The sequence below is a fragment of the Stegostoma tigrinum genome, chromosome 30, assembly GCF_030684315.1.
Source record: "Stegostoma tigrinum isolate sSteTig4 chromosome 30, sSteTig4.hap1, whole genome shotgun sequence".
NCBI lineage: Eukaryota > Metazoa > Chordata > Chondrichthyes > Orectolobiformes > Stegostomatidae > Stegostoma > Stegostoma tigrinum.
This window is the reverse complement of record NC_081383.1, coordinates 38570017-38592498: the sequence shown is the minus strand read 5'-3', so window position 1 is coordinate 38592498 and position 22482 is coordinate 38570017. Positions and strand designations below refer to the sequence as shown.

The following is a 22482-nucleotide window of genomic DNA, read 5'->3' as shown; positions in this document are numbered from 1 at the left end:
ATGGTTACATGAAAAGGAAGCTTTTAGAGGTCTATAGAACAAACGCTGGCAAATGGGATCAGATTATTTTCGGATATGTGGTTGGAATTGTAGGGTCAGACAGCTCAAATACAGATGTTTCAGACCAATCAGTCCATGCTGGCCATCATCCCAAATTAAAGTAATCCCATCTGCCTGCACATGGCCCAAATCTGTCCAAGTATTTCTTATTCAAAAACTTCTAAACATTGTAATTGTCGCCGTATCCACAACTTCCTCTGGAAGTTCATTCCACACACAATCACTCTTCAAAAAAGTTGAGAGACTTCTGAATTACCTTCTTACTTTTTGTGACAGCCATCTACCTATCTGGCCTGATCCTGCTGTGTCATTACTTCTCTAAATCTACCAGCCACCTCACTCTGTCTCTTGTATGCCCTCAATGACATTAAGCTGAAAAAGTAGCTTACAATAGCACCTTATATAAAATAAACTATTGTTCTTTACCCAAAGAGATAATATAGAGTATCCAAAAGATAATGAGTAAAAGAACCATTAATTCATGAGTGAAAGGTTTATTATTACTGTATTTCATTGTAAAATACACATGAAAATCTTTCATTTGTCACCATAATCCAGCACCATTTTGATAGTTTAAGAGAAAGAAAACGAAAAGCGATAGCTTCAAGAGGAGTCCAGCTGTGTACGAGTTCTGACCCAGCTCAGAACCACCACCGCCACCGCTGCCTCGCCAGACCCAACCAACATTGAAGCTGCCGATCCTCAGGTACCATCTTCACCATTAGGCCCCATTCACCTTCACCACCGCCAATGCCAGGCACGCCGATGGAGACTAAAGTGAGGTAGAAGAAAACATAAAATGTTTCAGATAAAAAAGGCAAGGAAGAGTCCTGATGATCATATACCCCCACAGCAGAATCTGATGTCTGTTATATCAATTGATATGACGTATTAGCCATGTCTGTTAACTCTTGCTTGAGAGATAAATAAAAGTATTCAAGAACAATCAGATAGGCCATCTTAACTTTTCTCATAATACAAGGTAGCCAAGAATACTTTTGGGGCTGCCCTTAGTTCATTGGATTTCTATGCAAAGGTTCAGTCTTGGGTCCCTCAATAAAGGTCAAGTTTCATTGATGACAATGTATAAGACCTACCAATAGATTCACTTTGGGTTCCTCCATGGCTTCAGACTCAACCAACTCAACTAGGACAGAGATAGCAGGAACTGCAGATGCTGGAGAATCTGAGATAACAAAGTGTGGGGCTGGATGAACACAGCAGGCCAAGCATCACCTGAGGAGCACAAAAGCTGATGTTTCGGGCCTGGGCACTTCATCAGATTCTGTGCTTTTGTGCTCCTAAGATGCTGCTTTGCCTGCAGTGTTCATTCAGCTCTACACTTTGTTATCTCAACTAGGACAATGTTTATTAATGCTAATGGATTTTATAAGAAGAAGAATAGTCATCATTATCAAGAGTCATTACAAAGGCGTTCTTCCTTTCACATCCTACAACATGCTGATGGAGTAAGTATTCTATTTTCTTGATTTAAATCATATAATCCCCTCAGGTACATTTCCGAGAACAAAGCCTCAGTGCCTTTTAACGGCAGCAACACCTGATACAGTATCCAGCAGAAAGGGGGGCTCCAGAGTTGAACAGGAGTTCAGAGTGTAGGTTCTCACTGAATGAGCACTGTCCCCTGGAACACCACATGTCACAGCTGAGCCACCTTGGGAATGGACCTCTTAGAATGAAATGTCTGTCCAGATCTACAGATCTTGAATACAAACACAGAAATGAGAGATGTTCAAGTACTGGACAAACATCAGAAGAAGGCAGAGGATATATCTACAAATTGTCCAAACAGTTTAATGGTCACCTGGTATTCAGATCAAAAATGGATAGTGGGGGACAGAGGGGCAAGGTCAGCTTCACTATGTGAAACATGGCCATCCATGTGCTGTCAGATCCTAATTACAGGCAAAGTTATAGAGTAGGAATCATCCCGTTTCTGTGATCCTGCTCACCGATGTGCGGCCCAGTCTGGAAGTCAGTCATCTCCCAGATCAGGAGAAATGACGTAGAGTGCACTGAGGCAAAAAGTGAGAAAAATAGACTCTACAAATGGGAAGCAGTTAAAAAAGAACCTGCCATGATTTCCCTCCATCATGGCGACATACTTCCCCTCAAATCACAAAGCTCTTGTGAATCAGACCTAACACCCTTAAACTATTCAGAAGACAGTCTAGATTCTAAATTTCTTATTTTAGAGGTAATTGTAAGTGCGGTGTTCCAGATGCAATTTGTTTGCTCAAACTACTCTGTTAAGCAAAACACAATTTATTCAGGAGTTGTTTTTCGAGCCCTTTTTGAACCACTGAGGACATGTGTTCAAATCCCCACCACAGCAGCTGTTAGTTCAAACGAAGAACCCAAGTCTTTCCTCAGAACTCAAGTGTCTCACCCTTTAACACGAGTGGGATTAATAAATGAATAAATAAATTCCCGAATGGGTTTCTCCCCCACTCACTGAAATAAAGTGTGAAATTGTAACAGTTACAGTTCGATCAAAACAATGCAACCAGAGAAATGACAAAAGAAATGGAGGATGTTTAGAAATTGTGGTTTAACGGAAATTAGAAACTAAGTTAACAAATATTTAGAATATTGGGAAGTTGCCTGAATTTTAACACCTCATGTCCCCACTTCATGCAGCAGCAGTTCTATTGCAAAATCAGAAATCCGACAGACACTGCCATCCTGAAGCTCTCTGCTAAGTCTGCAGGGACCAAACAAGCCTTTACATCATCCTCACAATGTTCACCTGGAAAAATTGACTTGTCCTTTAATTAGATAGATCCAATCCGATAAATATTGTTAACAACATCAGGAATGCTATCCCCAAACTTGGACTATCCCTATATTTGCCAGCAGCTTGGAGGCAAACACAAATAGATCAGAGCAAATTTCTGCAGATGCAGGAATCTGTGCTGAAAACAAAACATTCTGGAGATCACAGCAGGTCAGGCAGCATCCATGGAGAGAGAGCAAGCTAACGTTTCAAGTCTAGATGCTCTACATCAAGCATAAATAGATTGTTGGAATTGAGAGTGTGTTAAGTCAATGTGTCCACTTTCAATCAAGTTACACCAACATCACAGCAAATCAATCCCTGTTAATATCTTTGTAATGCTGTGTGGTGGAGACAAATTCAACTGAGGCACATCAGAGGCCATTGCAAAGTGTCTGCAGGTTTACACTGCAAAGGCATTTGATTGGCACCAAGTTAAAATGTGCCAGGACCCAGTGCAGACATAATGGGCAATTCTGTGGCTGAATCTTATCATAATTTGGCTCTGTGTCAATTTTGTTGAGTCTCACAGAGGATACCTCACTGAGAGGCCTGGTAAGATTTCTTACCAAATCATCCCAAGTGCAATTCATTACCTCCCCTTACCCTATGACAATGCTTTTGCCTGATCCTACTGCTCACCAGGAAGGACCTCCCAGAGCTAGGATATCTGCATCACTCGCTCAGGCATGATCTTTAAATTCTGCGGTGCATTCGGCTGAGTGCTGTCAGTCTGGCGCTGTCAGATATGGCTTGTGCATTTGCCCAGGCCTGGCAGATGAAGGCAAATTGTGTATCACTTTGTAGACAGCAACTTTGTCTAACACATTCTGGGTATCCTAATGCAACATACTGACTGGCTTCACTCTACCCACTCTGATTGAGACCTCCTCAAAGAACTCTAAGTTTCTGAGACACCATTTCCCTTTCACGAAGTCCTGCTGATTCTACGTCATCAGATGATGATTTTCCAAATGCTCTGTGGCGACTTCCTTCGTAACTGATTCCAACAGTTTTCCAACAATAGGGCTACAGTTACTTGTTTTTTGCCCCTCTACCCTTTTGAGTAGGGGTGACACATTGGGAGTTTTCCAATCCTCTGGTCCTTCTCCAAATTCCAAGGATCTTTGGTCCTGTTGAAACCACAAGCAGTACTGTGAGCAATTTTGGTCCTATTTAAGGAAAGATATCATTTCACTGGAGGCAGTTCAGAGAAAGTTCACTAGGATTCTCCCAGTTATGGAGCGATTGTCATTTGAGTAATGACTAAACAGGTTGGGACTGTACTCACTGGAATGTAGAAGAGTGAGAGGTGACCTCCAGGAATCATATAGGATTCTTAAGTGCTTTGACAGGGCAAATCTTGAGAGGCTGTTTGCCCTCATGGAACAGTCTAGGGCCAGGGAGCATAGTCTGAGAATGTAGTGGTGCAAATTTAAGACTATCATACAGAGGAATTTCTTCTCTCAGAAGGTTGTGACTTTTTTGAATTCCTTGCCACAGAGAGCTGTGAGGGCAGAGTTTGTGCATCTAGAGCTGAGACAAATGGATTCTTGATCAGTTGGAGAAGCAAAAATTATGAGAAAATGTCGGAAATTGGATGTGAGGAAAGTCAGGCCAGCCATGACCCAGTTGAACGGTGGAGTAGGCTCAAGGGGCAGTATGGCCTAATCCTGTTCCTATTACTTATTTTCTCTCACTTGTCCTCACCCACCCAAGCCCTGATTCTGCAAACTATACGGCATCTCTACTCTGCCCAGCACTCTGCCCCACCTGCACCAGCACTAGCTACTGTATCACCCACTTTCATCTCACTCTATCCCTCCCTTTCTGTCACTCCAGGAGTGGACAACACACAATTTGGCAGAAAGAGCCAAGACCAGTGATGGGCTGCCTGACATTTTATGCATTCGCTGAGAGCGATCTTCCTTGCACAAGCATCCAGGCTTTGTGTCTGCACGGAAATGCAATGCAAGACAGAAATTCTGAGAGCAATGTAATTCTGGCTGAGGTGACAAAATGCAATGTGGCAGGGATGCTGTGATCATCCAGATAGTCTCACAGTGAGTGATTGCCAAGAGAGTTAGCAAACAGCCCTGAGATGCAGCCTGGTCCATTCTGTGAGCTTGGCACGTACTGTATCCATGCAGCAATATTTCAATACCAGAGAAACATAAAACACTGATTTTAAGCTTAAAAGCATCCTGCAAGTGGATTGGGGTGGTGCCTTGAGAATCCTAAAAGGCTGGGGGATGCTTGATGCGAGCAACCATAGATACATATCAGAGAATCACAGAATTGATACCATGCAGAAGGAAGCCATACAGTCCAATACATCTGCATCAGTTCTATTCTCTAGTGCCAGCCTCCTGCCCCTTCTCCATATCCCTGCACTCCATTTCTGTCCAAATATTTATCCAATGCCTCTCTTGAATGCTTTAATTGAACCTGCTTCGCTCACATTTCCAGGCAATGCATTCCAGACTCGCAATATTCACTGGGTAAATAAGTTTTTCTCACATCATTCTCATTTCTTTTCCACATTAATTTAAATCTATACCCTCTCATTCTCTTTCTCTTTCATGAGAGAGAATAGTTTCTCTCTATCTAAAACCAAAGAGAAGGCATAAAAGTTCAACAGAAACCGCTGAAAACCTGAGGACTGGGAGAAATTTAAACTTCAGCTCAGGCGGACAAATGGTTTAATTCGCAAAGGGAAAATAGAAGATGAAAGTAAGCTGGTGGAAAACAGAAATAAACTGGCTGCAAAAGCTTCTACTGATATGTGAAGAGAAAAAGACATGTGAAGACAGAAGTAGGTCCCTTGCAGTTTGAATCAGGTGAAATCATAATGGACAACAAAGAAATGGCAGACCAGTTAAGCAATACTTTGGATGTGTCTTTACTAAGGAGGACACAAATAATCTTCAGGAAATGCCAGTGGGCAGAGGGCCAAGCATGAAGGAGGGCCTGAAGGAAATCCTTATTTGACAGAAAATGATATTTGGGAAAGTTTTTGGGATTAAAACCTAATAAATCCCTAAGGTCTGATGCTTTGCATCCCAGAGTACTTCAGGAAGTGGCCTGAGAAATAGTAGAAGCAATGGTGATCATTTTCCAGCATTCTGTAGACTCTGGAACAGTTCCAATGGACTAGAGGGTAGCAAATGGAATCCCACTCGTTGAAAAAGGAGAGAAAATGGGGAATTACAGATCAGTTAGCCTGACATTGGTGGTGGGGAAAATGCCGGAGTCAATCATTAAGGATGGAATAACTGAGCATTTGGAAAGCAGTGACAGGATCAGTGCAAGTCAGTATGGATTCATTAAAAGGAAATCACGTTTGTCAAATCTTCCAGAATTTTTTGACGATGTGACCAGTAGAGTAGACAAGGGTGAATCAGTAGATGTTGTGTGTCTGAACATTCAAATGGCTTTTGACAAGGTTCCACACAAGAGATTAGTCGGCAAAATTAGCCAGCTTTTATGGTATTGGAGGCAATGTATTGCCATGAGTAAAGAACTGGTTGGGAGACAGGAAGCACGGAGTTTGGGTAAATGGGTCCTTTTCAGAGTGGTAGGCAGTGACAGATGGTGTGCCACAGGTTTCAGTGCTGGGACCCCATCTGTTCACAATGTACATTAACAATTTGGACAAAGGAAATGAAGGTGATATCTCCAAGTTTGCAGAAAACACTAAGCAAGGTGGCAGCGTGTGCTGTGAAGAGGATGCTAAGAGGCTTCAGGGTGACTTGGGCAGCTGGCTGAGTCAGCAAATACTTGGCAAGTGCAATATCATGTGATTGAATGTGAGGTTACCCACTTCAACCACAAAAACAGGAAGGAAGATAGTTATCTGAATGGCAGCAGTTTAGGAAAAGGGCAGGTGCAACAAGACCTGGGTGCCATGGCAGAAGAGTTACTGAAGGTTGGCATACAGATGTGGCAGGCAGTAAGGAAAGTTATTGGCATGCTGGCCTTCATAGTGAGAGGATTTGAGTATCAGAGTAGGGATGTCTTGCTGCAGTTATACAAGGCCTTGGTGAGGCCACACCTTGAGTATTGTGTGTAGTTTTGGTCTCCCAGCCTGAGGAAGGTTATTCTTGCTACACGGGGAGTCTGGTGAAGGTTCACCAGACTGATTCCTGGGATGGCAGGGCTGACATATGAGCAAGGATTGGGTTGACTTGACCTGCATTCGCTGGAACTTAGGATAATGAGGGGGATCTCAAAGAAACATACAAAGTCCTGATGGGACTGATGTGGAAAGACTATTCCCAATGTTGGGGAAGTCCAGGACAAGGGGTCACAGTGTAAGAGTAAAAGGGGTAATCCTTTCAGGACTGAGATGAGGAAGAATTTCTTCATTCAGAGAGTTGTGAGCCTGTGGAATTTTCTGCTACAGAAAGCTATTGGAGCCAGTTCATTCGATATATTCAAGCAGGAACAGGACGTGGCCTTTGTGGATAACGGGATAAAGGAGGATGGGGAGAGGGTGGGAATGGGATACTGAGATTGCATGATCAGCCACGATTATAGTGAAGGGCCAAATGGCCTACTCCTGCACCTATTTTCTACATTGCTATCTTTACTCTATGCAGGCCGATCATGATTTTGAAAACTTCTATCACATGTCCTCTCAGTCTTCTTCCCGTCAAGCAGAAGTCCTAACTTAATCAATCTTCATCATCAAAGTTCAGCTATGCCCCACACTTGACAAAGGCAGCCTGGATTGAGGATACAGAGGAAGTAAGCAACCCTGGGGTTCTATACTAGGGCCTTGGTCCAGTGCTAGAAATGACACAATGACTTCTCCAATCTATAAGTGTCAGGTTTACATCTTACCAAAGGGCCCCCTGTAGGATCATCGATTAATTTATTTCTGCAAGTGGGCACTTGTGGTTGGCCACATTATCACCTGGCCCTTAGACCATGAGACCATAATATACGAGAACAAAATTGGGCCATTTGGCCCGTCAGGGCTGCTGCACCATTCAGTCATGACTGGTATGCTTCTCAACCCTTCCTCCTGCCTTTTCCCCTTAACCCTTGTTCCCCTTATAATCACAAACATACCCGTCTTTGTCTTAACTACACTCAATGACTTGATCTCCACAACCTTCTGCGGAAATGAGTTCCACAGGTTCACCACCCTCTTCCTGAAGAAATTCCTCCTATCTCAGTACTAAAGGGTTGTCCCTTCACCCTGAGGCTATGCCCTGGTGTCTTAGTCTCTCCTATCAGTTGAAATATTTGCTGTACATCCACTCTTATCAGTATTCTGTAAGTTTCAATGAGATCCCTCTCATCCTTCTCAACTCCATTGTGTACAGGCCCAAAGTCCTCAACTGCTTGTTGTATGACAAGCCCTTCATTCCTGGGACCATTCTTGTGAACTTCCTCTCGACCCCTACAAGGCCAGCACATCCATCCTTCGATACAGAACCCAAAACTATTCACAATATTTCAAATGTGGTCAGACAAGTGCCTTATTCAGCCTCTGCAGTGAATCCCTGCTCTTGTATTGTGGCCCTCTCAAAATAAATGCTAACATTGCATTTGTCTTTCTAACTATCAAATCAACCTGCATGTTCACCTTAAGAGAATTCTGAACCAGGACTCCTAAGATCCTTTGTGTTTCAGATTTCCAAAGCCCTTTTTCTTAACTGGGCTACATTTTGAGACTTCATACCAAAGTCTTTAAACCTCACACTTTCCCACATTAATTTCCATCTGCCCCTTCTGGCCCACTCTCCTACCCTGGTTTCATGACACACAGCTCGTGCTTGACAAAACTCATTGAATTCAATAATAATCCGGAATTCAGAGTCTATGTCTGACCATGAAACGATTGTTGGGGAAATATTTATATGCTTCACTAAAGTCTTTTACGGAGCAAACCTGCCATCATTACCTGGTCTGGCCTATATGCGTTTCTAGAGCTACAGCGATGTAGGTGATTTTTAGAATCATACAGCATGGAAATAGACCCTTCAGTCCAACTAGTCCATGCCAACCATGTACCCAAACTAAACTAGTCCCACTTTCCTGCATTTGTCCCTATTCCCTCAAACCTTTTCTATTCACGTACTTATCCAAATGTCTTTTAAATGTAATACCTCTACCCACACCCACAGCGTCCCCTGCCACTTCATTCCACACACAATACACCCTCTGTACAAAAAAGATGACCCTCGTGTCCTTTTTAAAATTTTCCCCTCTTACCTTAAAAATAAGCCTCTGAGTTTTGAACTCCCCATCCTCGGAAAAAGATCCTTCCTTCTTGCCTTATCTATTCCCCTCGTGATTTATGAACCCCTATAATGTCACCCCTTAACCTCCTGTGCTCCAGTAAATAAAACTCCCACCTATTCAGCCTGTTTCTCTGTCTCAAACCCTCCCTTCCCAGCATTATCCTGGTAAATCTATTCTGACCCTCTCCAATTTAATAATTTCCTTCCCACAGCAGAGCAACCAGAACGGGACACAATATTCCAAAAGAAACCTCGCCGATGTCCTGTACAACCTCAACATGACGTACAACTCCGACACTTAAAGGTCTGAGCGATGAAGGCAAGCATGTTAGATGCCTTCTTAGCAGCTTGTCAACCTGGGATGCAATTTTTAAAGAATTACATACCTGAAGCCCATAGTTTCAAGATTTCTTGCTGCAACACAGTTCAGCTAAAGATGGTATAGTATAGTTCACCATTCCCCCAATGTTGTGTTTGATGCCTCATGAATCCAAACCCATTTCTATCATACTTGTCTTTAAGTCAAGCATTCATCTCACTCATCTTATAAATCCTGTGCCAATTTTCTCCTGGCTCAGCATGTCATATACTATCTGTTTTTATATTAAAGGGAGTCACAAATGGGCTTAACCAGCCTTATAAGTAGGAATATACAGAATTCTTTCTATCTGAGCAATGTTACTTCATCTTTCAGGCATCCATCCAGAGGAGAATAGCTGCTTCCACACTGGAGATTGCAGTTTTCAATTATCATTCATAGTATTTGACTCACCTCAGTCATCTGCAGATTTGTCCTCACTGAGGAAGGAGAAATTTACCTGAAAGCAACTGATTTTGCCTTGTTCCACAAAAACTGAACATGAAGATGCCCAAAGATGAACCCTGGTAAGCAAACATCAGGAAAACAAACTCGTACTTTCCAGTGCCGTTTCGAGCACTCATTCCCACCATTTCTTGGATATGATTGACTCTCTCACCAGCCACTACCTCATCCTGGTGCTGTTGTTTCTATCAGCCAAATCACAGTATCCTGTTGCCTCTAACTTGGCCACGCATACCACTATTTATCAATAAGGTAACATGAATTCCTTATTCAGCCAGGAGCAAAGGGATATCAGCACAGCACTAGGATAGGCTGTAATTAGAGCACCAGAGTCCTGTCAAAGGGCTATAGTCAATAGCTTATTTAGGTCCTTTGCTGCTTCAATGGTTCCATGCCGCATTCCAGACAAGGAACAGGACAGAGGAATAAACTGCTTGTGGCTGGAAGAACAAACAACATAAACCTAAAACTGGTCTGTACACGTATGGGAAAGCTTGGAGTAATTAGTCACTGGATTTAAGATCATGTTTAAACATTCTGCAAAATGCAACTGAAATGCCAAAAAGGGATTTTTTTTGTTTATATATCAAATTATTCTAATAAGCCTGTTCAGGTTCCTGTATATGCATACCGATTCTACTTTTCTCTTAAATTTCATTTTTTAGTTTTATTTTGAGCGAAGTGGCTTTCCTTAACAGGCATCTGAGGCCATCACTTTTCTCCTTTTAGAATTCCAACTGCAATTCAAATATTTTAGAAAACCAGTCCCTTGGATGCAGATGAAGAAGAGCATCAGGGAACTGTGAAGTGTGTAATTGTCTACAGAAATAACATTCCTGAACAACACCTCATTTTAGGTGCATGCCCTTAAACCATGTTTGATTAACCCTTGTACACACGGACCTCATAATTTCCCAGCAGAGTTTTTCGAGGTCTCAAAGAGCTCAGTACAGCCTGCCTTGCCGCCAACAGTGAGTAAATAAAACAAAACCAACATTTGCTTCACTACTGGAGCACTAATGCTGCGATTCTAATTTTACTTCTGAATATGACACTAAACTGCATTTTTGGAGACTACTCCAGATCAATATTGGAAACAAGTAGGATGTAGCTCAGATGCTAACATAAGAAAATACTTCAGATCTTGAAAGGTGTTTCCACACTGGTTATTTGGCTTGGTCCAACTCTAGTGCGGAGTGTGTTATCAGATTGCTTCTCTCATGGGTACTAAATGCTGGCCCAGCCACCAATGCCCACATCCCACAAACAAAAAGTTCTTCATTTTAAATCTGAGTCAATAAATTTTTGTTAAACAAAGCTATGAAGGAATATGAGCCAAAGGCAGGTGCTTGGGCTTGGCCACAGACCTCATAGAACATAGAACATAGAACATAGAACAGTACAGCACAGAACAGGCCCTTCAGCCCACAATGTTGTGCCGACCATTGATCCTCATGTATGCACCCTCAAATTTCTGTGACCATATACATGTCCAGCAGTCTCTTAAATGACCCCAATGACCTTGCTTCCACAACTGCTGCTGGCAACGCATTCCATGCTCTCACAACTCTCTGCGTAAAGAACCTGCCTCTGACATCCCCTCTATACTTTCCACCAACCAGCTTAAAACTATGACCCCTCGTACTAGCCATTTCTGCCCTGGGAAATAGTCTCTGGCTATCGACTCTATCTATGCCTTTCATTATCTTGTATACCTCAATTAGGTCCCCTCTCCTCCTCCTTTTCTCCAATGAAAAGAGACCGAGCTCAGTCAACCTCTCTTCATAAGATAAGCCCTCCAGTCCAGGCAGCATCCTGGCAAACCTCCTCTGAACCCTCTCCAAAGCATCCACATCTTTCCTATAATAGGGCGCCCAGAACTGGACGCAGTATTCCAAGTGCGGTCTAACCAAAGTTTTATAGAGCTGCAACAAGATCTCACGACTCTTAAACTCAATCCCCATGTTAATGAAAGCCAAAACACCATATGCTTTCTTAACAACCCTGTCCACTTGGGTGGCCATTTTAAGGGATCTATGTATCTGCACACCAAGATCCCTCTGTTCCTCCACGCTGCCAAGAATCCTATCCTTAATCCTGTACTCAGCTTTCAAATTCGACCTTCCAAAATGCATCACCTCGCATTTATCCAGGTTGAACTCCATCTGCCACCTCTCAGCCCATCTCTGCATCCTGTCAATGTCCCGCTGCAGCCTACAACAGCCCTCTACACTGTCAACGACACCTCCGACCTTTGTGTCGTCTGCAAACTTGCTGACCCATCCTTCAATTCCCTCGTCCAAGTCATTAATAAAAATTACAAACAGTAGAGGCCCAAGGACAGAGCCCTGTGGAACTCCACTCACCACTGACTTCCAGGCAGAATATTTTCCTTCTACTACCACTCGCTGTCTTCTGTTGGCCAGCCAATTCTGTATCCAAGCAGCTAAGTTCCCCTGTATCCCATTCCTCCTGACCTTCTGAATGAGCCTACCATGGGGAACCTTATCAAATGCCTTACTGAAGTCCATATACACCACATCCACAGCTCGACCCTCATCAACCTTTCTAGTCACATCCTCAAAAAACTCGATAAGGTTTGTAAGGCATGACCTAGCCCTCACAAAGCCGTGTTGACATAGAGGGTAGAAAAATGCTTGAGGGGCTGAATGGCCCATTCCTGCTCCTTTCAACTTTTGTTGCTAACTAAATTGAGGAGGTGACATGAAATTATTACACAACATTGTTGAAAATTACTGCAGATGCTGGGATCTGCACTGAGAACAAAAAATGTTGGCGACCACAGTGGGCCAGGCAGCATCCAAGCAGATAGAAAGAGCAAACTAATGTTTCAAATCCAGATAACTCTTCATCAGAGCTGACACAAAGTGCAGAGGGAGCAGTATCTGTGCAATAGTAGGTTGGGGGTGGAGTGCTGTTGGAGACAGGCTGCTGAGCGTGCAGATTAAGTGATCGAAATGCGAGAATGGCAGAACAATTTCATGTCTAACTGGCAGACAGGAAAGAGCAGATAGTCCCACCGGAGTGAGGGGAGGGGGAAGAGGACATGGTGGCAGAGAATGCAACACGTAAGACTAAAAGCAAGGGAAGGAATGGGATTGGGTTCATAATCTGAATGCATTGAACTCAATATTAAATTTTTGCCTTCGAAGACCAGCGGGCCTCTCTGTTCTTTCCAGTTAGGCAGATGGACAGACCATTGTTCTGCCATTCTCACTTTCCGATCACTGCATCTAACAATCGGCAGTTCCCTGAACCCCAGTGTTACACCTTCATGGTCACTGCCACAAACAGCTCCTTCCCATAGCACACTGCACCGTCTGGTATTGCACAGCCCATACCCTTGGAGAAAGTCTATTGCAGATCTTGTCCCCACCTTTATAAATACCTGATTTTCCCAGCAACATTGTTTACCCTCCCCCAACCAACATTTTGCAGTAATTTCCCACTCACCACACAAACCCCACTGGCACACTTTTGAATGACAGCTTGGTCTCCAGGACTGCATTGGCTTTAGACCACAGTCTGACTGTGATAAGCTGCCCCTATGTGTGTGTGCGCCTGTATGCATTTGGCCACGGTCTATGGATGTGAGTGTGTATGTATGTCTGTGTGTATAACTCACTCAAAGATAGCAAGAACTGCAGGCGTTACAGTTGGAGACAACACTGTGTGGAGCTGGAGGCTCCTCTGATGCATCCTGGCCTGCTGTGTTCCTCCAGCTCCACACTATGAATATTTGTGCCAATCAAGAGGGTTATTTTGTCTGGATGGTGTCAAGCTTCTTGAGTGTCGATGATGCTGCACTCATCCAAGCAACTGGGAAGTATTCCAACACACTCCTGATTTATGCGTTGTTAATGGTGGATGTTTTTTAAGAGAGTCACCAGGTGAGTTATTCAGCCCCTATCTGATTACAGACCCTGGTATGATCTTTGGCCACAGTCTTTATATGATAGGCCCAGGTCCATTTTGGCTCAAACGTAACCCCAGGATGGTGACAGTGGAAGATTTGGAAATGGTGATGCCATTGAATGTCAAGGGACAGTGATTGAATTCTCTCATTTTGGAGATGGTCATTGCCAGGCACAAACATTACTTGCAAATTTTCAGCAAAAGTCAGCGTGTGTTCAGGTCTGCGGCATGTTGCGGTGGACTGTTTCGGCCCTGGGGCATTGCAACTGGTGCTGAGCAGAACTATGAGTGAACTTCTCCATTTCAAATATAATGGTAGAGGGAAGGTCATTGATGAAGCGGTTGCAGTTGGACAGGCCGAGGACACTATCCTGAGGAACTCCTGCAGAGATGTCCTGGGTTTGAGATGTTTGACCTCCAACAACCATAACCATTTTCCTGTGTTCCAGATGTGACTCTAACCAGAAAAGAGTTTTCCCCCTGATTCCCGTTGATTCCAGTTGTGCTAAGCTTCCTTCATGCCACACTTGGTTAAGTGTTGTCTTGATGTCTAGATCTGAAAATATCTCTTCACTTCGGGAGTTCAGCATTTTGCATCAGGGTTATAATGAGCTCAGGAACTGAGTGTCTCTGGTGGAACCAAACTGAGCATCAATGAATCGTTTATTTCTGAGCAGGTGCTACTTGTTAGCATTGTCAATAACCCTTTCCTTCACTTTGCTCCTGATCAAGAGAAGATTAATGAGGTGGTATGCAGAAATGTCCTTTTTTTTGTGGACGGGACAACTTTTAGCAATTTCTCACATTTCCGGATGGATGCTCGTGTTATCACTTCACTGGAATAGCTCAGCAAAAGGCTGCAGCCAGTTCTGGAGCACGTGTCTTCAGTAACATAGTTGGAATGTTATCAGGGCCAATGGCTTTGCTGCACTCAGTACCATCAGCTGTTTCTTGATTTCACTTTGAGGCAATGGAATCAGTTGAAGACCATCCCCTGGGATGCTGGGGTCCTCAGTCAGAGGCTGAGGTATATCATCCACTTCACGCTTCTGAGTGAAGGTAGATACAAATGCTGCAGTCTTGTAATTGGCACAGACGTGTGAGGCTCCCCCATCATTGACGATGTGGATAGTTGTGGAGCCTCATCCTCTTCTTAGTTATTTAATTGTTCTCCACATTCATGAAGTGGATGTCGATCAGCTCTGTTGGAATCACATAGCCCAGTCTATCACTCACTGCTTTTCCTCTTTGCCACACAAGTAGTCCTATGTTGTAGCTTCACCAGGCAGACACCTTATTTTTAGATAAGGCTGACTGAAATTTGGAAATAGATTTTCCACGATTGCGATCAGGAAATTTTTCAATGCACAAAGGAGATCAGCCAAGATCTCATTCCAATGTTGCTGCACAAAGAATGTGCGATAGATGGAATAAACCCCTGGTCAGAGAGGAGGTGAGTGCACCAGAATCATTAAACAAACACCTGGGGGTGCGCAGAGACACTCTGGGTGCATTATTATCTCTTTATTCATTTGTAGGATTCAGATGTCACTGGCTGGGTCGCTGTGAATATCACATCCCAGGTGGTTCTCAGCCGCCTTCATCACAGAATCATAGAATCCCTAGGATATGGAAACAGGCCCAACAAGTCCACACCGGCCCTCAGAGCATCCCCCCAGACCCCTCCCTCATAACCCAGCTAATCCACACATCCCCGAGCACTATGGGCAATTTAACACAGACAATCCACCGAGCCTGCACATCTTTGGACTGTGGGAGTAAACCAGAGCACCTGGAGGAAACCCACGCAGACACGGGGAGAATGTGGCAAACTCTACACAGACAGTCACTCGAGGGTGGAATTGAACCGGGTCCCTGGCACTTTGAGGCAGCACTGAAGATCTTGGGGTATAAGTTGGCAACTGTGATGTCAGGAAGTGAGTTCAGAATTATGACCCAGTAACATCGAGTGGCCCAGCCAGCAACACTCACACCCGGTGAACAAAAAGTTGCTCATTTTAAATCTGATCTTGATAAGTTTTTGTTAAACAAAGCTACGAAGGGATATGAGCCAAAGGCAGCTGCTTGGACCTGGCTCTGACAGAAAGCACCAATACCTTCTGCCAAGTGGAGTGCACATTTATTGTTCCCTCAGCCCACCTCCTATTCCCTCATCAATTACTGAGTCAGACCAGCAGGCTGTCTCCAATTCTCATAACCTTCTTGGTTCTAATGAAGGGTCCAAGTCTTTCCTCATAATGAAAATGCCTCAAACTTGGACACAAGTCATAGAATCATGGAACCCCTACAGTGTGGAAAGAGACCGCGCGGCCCTTCAAGTCTAAGCCAACCCTTTGAACAGCATGCCATAGAACCCAGGTCCCACACCGTACTCCTGTCGGATTAATTTCCTCAGACCATCTCCCACTGCAACGCCACAACATTGATAATTCCACCAGTAGAAACACCAAGGAATTCTACCCCCAACTGGGAACTGAAAGAATTTGTAACAACTATTGAAAGATTAAGACAAAGAGAACTGACAATATAAATGGAGCATGTTTGGAAATTGTGGTTGAAGATTACAACAAAATAACAAATGTTCAGAATACCGGGAAGTTGCCTGAATTGTAACACTTCATTTCCCCACTTCATGCAGAAGTTGTTCTATTTCACAATCAGAAATCCCACAGAAGCTGCCATCTTGATGCCCTGATCTAGGTGTGTGGGGAGCAAGTAGGTCATTACATCCGCTTCGCAAAGCTCACCTGGATAAAGTGACCCATCCTTTAAATGCTGTTACAAGACTTTAGATAGTTCTTTCCCAAGTTTGGAAGGTCCCCTCAACATGTTGAATGAAGGGGAACTGCAATCCGTACACGAGAGCCCGAGAGAACATCACTTACAGGCTCAACAGCATGGCCAACACTCAGAGCAGGTGATCAGAAAATGCTCTTAGGATGTGGAGGAGGAAAATACAACCTAGCCCTAAACTATCTGGCACAGACAGACTCAAAACCGACACAGCGTGAGCGCACACATCATAATAATCAAACAAAATACTGCGGATGATGAAGATCTGAAACAAACAAATAAACACAGAAACTGCTGGACAAACTCATCAGGTCTGGTAGCATCTGTGGAGGAATAACAGAGTCAACATTTCAAGTCTTGTAACTCTTCTTCAGTTCTAACTTGAAATATTAGCTCTGACTAATTGGCTCCTCTCTTTAAGATCTACCTGATTGGGTGATCGCATCCTTGCATTATTTTTAGCAGAAGGCTAAAGTTATTTCCAATTAAGATGCTGCTAATTAATTTTTAAAAATTGTACCAGGCTAATATTTATTGCCCATCCCTCATGGCTCTGGAGAATGCTGCAACGAGCTGCCTTCTTGAACCTCAGCAGGCCATGGGCGCTGTTGTGGGAGCGGAATTCCAGGCCAGAAACAGTTAAGGAATGTTGATGTGGATCTGAGTCAGGATGGTTTGTGCCTTGGAAGGGATTTGGCTGAAATGGAGTTCCCATGTGACTACTGTCCTCGTACTTTTATGCGAACGAGATTGTCGGTTTGGGTGATGCTGTGGAAGCACCATTCCTGTCTTGTTTTACTGCACCTTTAAGAATGCATTTGCAATTTCTTCTGTCACTGGAAGAGGGACAAAAGAGGTTTGTTTTGGTGAAAGAGGTTTGCTAACTCTGCGAGACATAACAACGGCACAACTGTGTATAGTCTTCACACAATTTCACACACACACACACACACACACACACACACACACACACACACACACACACACACACACACACACACACACAGCTGAAAAGACTTTAGTGTCAAAAATCAAAAGCTCTTGAGGCATATGGTTTTAAACTGAGGCAATCATAGCTAATTTGACATCCCAGACCATCAGCAGTTACAAATATTCTGAGTTTGCAACGCAGTGTTGGTCACCACTGAACTGGTGAACTAAAGTGTGCATGCTTAATGGTGGGAAGCTTGTGACTATGGCAGTCCACCAGGAACATAGAGTCAAGATTTCATTTCAGTCCCAATGTCCACTTTTCTAAAAGAAACTTGAATACATTATTCTGTACAATTCAAGTTACTAGTGGAATTGAATATGTATTTGGCGGTGTATGCATATAAATTTCACCAGTAATCGTCCTTAAATCTTGCTAATCTCTTCATGGAATGTATGCGTTTTATTTCTGCTAGCTGTTCATTTTGTTGTAGTTTCATGTCTGTGTGATATGTTGATACCATGCTACCTGCTGTTATGCTGTTGAGTTATTGGGTTGCTGGTAACTCCTGGTCTGATGAATGATGTGTGATGAGGGCAGATGGTGCCTTCACCCCTCCCTGATCAGATACTTGTAGTTGAGGAGCAGCTTCTCCAGTTGGGTGTAAAACGGATTGTTTATTTTTCAAATGGTAAACTGCTTCAGGGAGGTCCAAATTTGACATTTGGCTGAGCAAATGTTTGTTGAAAGCATTGAAAGGTTCTCCAAAGATCATCTCTGACAGTAGTCGAATAGTTTCTTTTCAAAATGAAATTTGGGCTCTGCTGCTTGACCTTGATTTTGTCCCTCACACCTGTCACTATTTCTGGGTTCAGTAACACGTTTGCAATTGGAAAAGCACCTTGTGTGCAGCATGACATCAGTCAGTGTGCAGGGCACCTTTCCATGTCATCAGTCGGTGTCTTTCTCCATTTGAGGATTACCTTATACACTGCTGGATGGAAATTGCACAGTTGTTTCATGATTTCTTTCATGATACCCATTGCCATCTTCGGCATTTAACTGGGGATAAGATGGAGGAGATATACTCCTGGAGTTACCAGTTTTAGTTTGGATTTTATGATGTGACTGATTCCTTCACTCACAAAATGAGGGCTGTTGTCGCTCAGGCCAATGTCAGGAATGTCAAAACTGCTGAAGTGTGTTAACAGGCATTCAGTAATCTCACTGATAGTTATTGAAATCATCTCCCAGCAGTGAGAATCATCATTTACTGTATCAATATAATCAGGTCCCTGCGAGTGTAAAGTGATCTGCTCCCAGCTTCACCCACAGTCTGGAGGTTGTTCTGTGTCATTGGTAGCGCATTAGCTTGCTTAGCCTGGTAATTATTAGATGCTGTTCTAGTAGATGTGGTCCTTAACATTGTTGTTCATTATGGCCGTGGTTAGAGCATATCATTTCCCTTCCACGGACTGGATTCAATTCCTGGTGCCTTGCATGGATGTCCCTTTTTTAATTTACTCATGGGATATAGGTGTCGCTGGCTGATCAGCATTTCATTGCCCGACCCGAGATGGCCTTGAGGAGGTGGTGGTGAGCTGTCTTCTTGAACTGCTGCTGTCCATATTCTATGGGTTGACCCACATTGCCCTGAAGGAGGGAATGCAAGGATTGTGACCCAGCAATACTGAAGCAACAGTGATATATTTCCAAGTCAGGATGGTGAGTGACTTGGAGAGGGAACGTGGAGGTGGTGGCATTCCCATATGTCTGCTGCTCTTGTCCTTCTCAATGGAAGTGGGTTTAGAAGGTGCTGTCTCAGGATCTTTGGTGAATTTCTGCAGTGCATCTTGCCGATAGTACACACAGCTGTCACTGAGTGTTGATGGTGAAGGGAATGGATGCTTGTGGATGTAATGTCAATCAAGCGAGCTGCTTTGTCCTGGATGGTACCAGTTTTTTGAGTGTTGTTGAAGCTGCACCCATCCAGGCAAGTGGGGAGTATTCCATCACACTCCTGACTGCTTCACTGGTGCTACACTGCAGGATAACTTCGTCATTTGTCATAGGATTTCAACACTGATGTTAGCATCTTCTGAAGCTTGATTTTAATGGGTGCTGCTTCATGTTGTGTGTCCCAATGCCTCAGTATATCCTTGGCCGTGAATTGGCATCAGGTTGCACACTCTGATGAAATTTAGTTGGTGATTCCAACAAATGCTTGCACTGTTTTTACATCTTTTGATTGCTGCTTTACGACAATAACTTACTAATTTTGGGATGCAGGCAAAGATATTTTGCTGTCAGTGCTCAGTGTAAATATATTTGACTTCTGGGATCTTTGAATGCAATTTCTTCTTCTTCAGTTTCAGGCTGACCTGGCGAACTCTGTATGAGAATTTGATTATGGTCAGCAAAACTCCTTTCATTGTATTTCCACATTGAAAACCTGTCAGATAATCCATCATCACCTTCACTCCACGAAGGTCACTAACACATGTTGTCTGTGCTGACATTCCACTGGAGAAATGGAAATATCCAATGGTATGTCAAATCAACTGAAGTTCCAAACATCTTTCAGAATGTAGTTAGTAAGTAGAGAGATAACTGCTCCTAAAATGCTGCTTGGCCTGCTGTGTTCATCCAGCTCTACACTTTGTTATCTCTGTAGTTAGAAAGTGCTACTTTCATGCAGCTTCGTTCACCAGTGATGCCTCCAGTGTTGAACATTTTTCCCTTTGCAAATTGTGACAAAATTCCTTGGATGGTTGGCATGGTGCAGTGAGATCTCTTCAGGATTTTAATCAGATCCTTCAGTTACATCTGTTAAATAGTTTCAACTGAATCAATAATATCATTCCTAAATTTGGAAGATTCCCCAGAGCGGCGAAATCATTACCAGCAGATTGCAGGAAGAATGCAATTCGGACTGAGCCTGAAAATTATGTTGTGATTGTGTTTGTGTTACAGTGGTGGGCATCAAGCTGAAACAACATCATTCAAAGAAAAGATACAAGCATCAGAGCAAATCATCTTCCTGTATAATATTTTTCTCACATTTTTCTCCTGCTTGCTTGGTGTCAATTTCTCTTTCTGCCCATGTTTCTTAATGAAACATGCAAGGGCTACATTGGTATTTTGACTCTCTAGTCTGACTGGGGCTGAGTTAATCTGATACTAGCTCTGTTTATTAACAGTTACAAATAGACAGATCCTCCTCCCTCCACTCCTTACCTGGAAATTCCTCTGCTCAATATGAAACTCCAGCTTGTTAATAAAAAGTAACTCTGGTAAAATTAAAGAAACGGTGAGGATAACATTACCTCCAGTTCTGCTCAAGTTATTGTGGCAATGTTACAGTGCTAGTCAGCTGTTCTGCAATATAATTGCACTGGTCTTTTTGAGCAGCTGGGACTAGAACCTGGGCTTCTTGGCTCAGGGTAGGGATGCTTCCAATGTGCCACAAGAGCTCACACTGTGTTGGTCACATTCTGTATCAGCAGTTTGAATCCTCGTTAATGAACTAATGTGTAACAAAAGAACAAGACAATGTAGCTCCATTTGCTTTTGCATCAACACAGGAATGGTGACCCTTTTGCTGAACCCTTGTGAGAAATTTGATACCATCCAGGACAATGCAGCCTACATGGTGGCCAACGCATCCACAAATACCCATACCCTCCACCACCAATGTTCAGTAGCATCAGTGTGTACTGCCTACAAGATACACTGCAGAAATTTTCCAAAGATCCTGATACAAAACTTTCCAACCTCAAAACCACTTCTAACTAGAAGGACAACGGCTGCAGGCAGATGGGAAGATCACCACCTTCAAGTTCCCTTCCAAATCAGCCAACATTCTGACTTGGAAGTGTATCACGATTCCTTCATTGTCATTGACTCCAAACCCCAATTGCACTAACTAACAGCATTGTGGGTTTATTTACAGAAAATATACTGCAAGCTCATCACCACCTCCTCAAGTGTAACTAGGTATGGGCAATAAACATTAACATAATTAGCGAAAGCCAAACCATGGGAATGAATAATAAAGAAATATCAACAGGACTGAGGCATGATATTCACGGCATCTGAAAATGTTGGGTTACCAGAGATTAAACAGACACTCTTCCTCTTGTAATTCCTAACAAAATGACCACAGTCTCCAAGAACATATCATGTCATTGCGCCGAAACACACCAGAGACACCCTGAGACCCAAACTCCTTCAGAATGAAATATCCATCCAGATCCAATCAAATCAACCTGAACAATGAAACACAAAAGGAAAATAACCCCTTGCATCAGTAAGCTCACCTTGGAGTGATCTTGAACATCCATGTGCAGCACTCCCTCACACAGTTTGAGTTCTGAGTTCGTACTCCTACTTCGTATACACACAGACTCCCAGGACCCATCCTGCAATGCTGTGATAGCATCGCTGATTGACAAATAGAACAAATTGGTTTATTGACAATCAAATCAGTTAGTGCAAGTCATTTGGAGAGTTGCTTAAGAATGTGAGGCCCATTTCTCAAAGTATGAAAGAACATTGTGTTCCAGTGTGATCATACGATACATCCTCTTTTTACTAAAATGTTCAATTTTGATCAAGTCGACACTGATGAGAGAAGATGGTCAGGACTGTGAAAGAACGATTTCTCTAAGTTTAACCCAAGTGTCCATATCAAACAGGATTGACTTGGACGCAAATGTGGAATAAATCTCCTTAAACCTTGCCTCACACTCTAACGAAAGCTCCCTGTGAATGAGAGTGATGTTACCAGGGTCAGTGTGAATTCTCCTTGCTGCATTTCTGGGGATAGACTGGGTTAAAACATATTTATAGTGAACCTTAAAAAACT

The 22482-nt window shown here is 43.2% G+C and overlaps 1 long non-coding RNA gene across 1 annotated transcript; it reads right to left on the bottom strand.

The window, feature by feature from the left end:
- Positions 1-538: 538 nt before the first annotated feature.
- On the bottom strand, positions 539-22249 carry LOC132206091 (uncharacterized). The gene is made up of 2 exons (XR_009442813.1): positions 21935-22249; positions 539-832 (listed from the first exon to the last, which is right to left on the bottom strand). It is a non-coding gene; the product is annotated as an uncharacterized LOC132206091 (long non-coding RNA).
- Positions 22250-22482: the final 233 nt, after the last annotated feature.